General features: G+C 37.5%; 1 pseudogene; it reads right to left on the bottom strand.

Moving 5' to 3' along the window:
• Positions 1-1,511: 1,511 nt before the first annotated feature.
• LOC127492590 (U2 spliceosomal RNA) lies at positions 1,512-1,685 on the bottom strand (annotated as a pseudogene).
• Between the last annotated feature and the right edge of the window lie 219 nt (positions 1,686-1,904).

Here is a 1,904-nt window from a genome sequence, read left to right on the forward strand (position 1 = left end):
GTTCCACCAGCTTTTAAAAGAGCCAGATCCCAAGAAATTTGTAATATTGGGCGAGACAGCCCATATAGAAATAATCACATTGTGTACTGAGAAAAAATACATATTGTACCAATAGAAATGAATGAAACTAGTAAAATCACATTTCAATAAATTCAACAGTACTTTTCTATGCAGAGAAGTTGTTATGTATAAAAATCAAGTACAGGACTCAATAATCAATATCTACTTACTACTTAATTTTCTTTAGTTTTTATGCCTCATGTTAATTTTTAAATAACTGCTTTAGGCCATTATGTGAGAATTCCAACGTATTTTAATGTTTTAGTACAGGCAATATTCTCTTTTATACAGGCAACAATCTCTTCCTGAGTGTAAGCTCCTTAACAGAAGCTTTCGTTATATCTTACTTTTCTGTAATACCTAAATCATGAGGTTTTGATTTTCACTTCAAGGCAAAAAAATACGCTATGTGATTTCATAGAATGTTTACCTTTTTATTCTCTATCAAAAATATAAAATATTCTTACTTTCTAAATTCAACAAATTTATTAATCAACTATTGAATATCAAACACTGTGTCTAGGCCTTAAAAATATATCAGTGAATAAAATATAAGTTCCTTGTTGATGGGGAGGATTTACTCTAATGAGGGTGACAACAACAAAAATGTGAGGTGGGGTTATGTGTGTAGCTATGAAAATTAATCAGGGTAGGGAAAGAGAGACTTGAAAACAATGATCTGTAGAGCATTTGGTAGTCTCTGAAAGGGTCATTTTTATCTTTTTAACCACGTGAGATGTGACTATAATTCCAAGGCCTCTACATAATATGTTAAGCTTCATCAAACGTAAAGTGGTGTTTTCATACCACGTAGTCATTCATTCATTCATTCATTCAAGAGACACTTGCAAAACACCGAGCCAGGCCTATGCTGGGTCTCTAGCACTGAACCCGCCAAACAGAAAGCTTTCTCCTTGTGGAGCTGGTGTTCGGTGGATGTGTGAACCCACAGCCTCAACACTCTCGGCCGTTCTCCTTTACTCTGCCGGCTCTGCCGATGCTTCCCTTCAACACTGGAAGGGAGAGAGAGCAGACTGCATTGAGCTGAGACCTCCACCAGTACTCCTAAGATACTCCCTCACCCCCACCCAGCAGAAAGAAATGTCTTGGCTCAGGAAAACGCTTGGCATGGCTGAGGCATAGCAGAAAGGTGGAGACTATGGATGGAGGAGTTGTCCCCATAAACTCATGCAGAGTTTAATCTCCAAAGTTTTACCACAGGAAGGTATGGATTAGCTAAGGGATGTGAGACGATGTGCAGAAAGAATCAAAGATGGGATTCCAAGGATTGTGGCCTAACCAACTGGTGAGAGATGAGACCACCGTCTTCATTTTTCTCATTCTAACATTTTCAGACTGTCTTCAAACAACTGGATAGTCCAATTATTCAACAGCTTAGGAATTAATTTGAACTATAAAATTTAGGATTAAAAAACTCATTTCTTTCACCCAAATATTTCTTTGATATGACTCAAATTTCATTATTCTTCTTTATTACTTCTCTCAGATGTCTACAATCCATCATCCAGAGGCTAATCTGGGTCAACCTGTTTTGTTGATGCACTCACTTAAACTGATAAGAACAGATACTACACTTGATCTTAGCCAAAAGACTGAGAAGCGATGATGCACTCACTTGAAATGCAAACATACTGTGTGAATTGGAAGGTTACTCATCATACATGTTTTTGTGAATCGATCATGTGCTTTTTCTCCTAACACCAACCCATAAGATGTTGAGGGGCTGGTGATCTCCAGGTGACGGACTGAAGGAATATTTGGAAATAGGTGGTGGTTAAGTAATAAGCAGTTTGAAGAAGTAAAATGCAATGTGAAGCTCCGGA

The sequence above is a fragment of the Oryctolagus cuniculus genome, chromosome 10, assembly GCF_964237555.1.
Source record: "Oryctolagus cuniculus chromosome 10, mOryCun1.1, whole genome shotgun sequence".
Lineage (NCBI taxonomy): Eukaryota > Metazoa > Chordata > Mammalia > Lagomorpha > Leporidae > Oryctolagus > Oryctolagus cuniculus.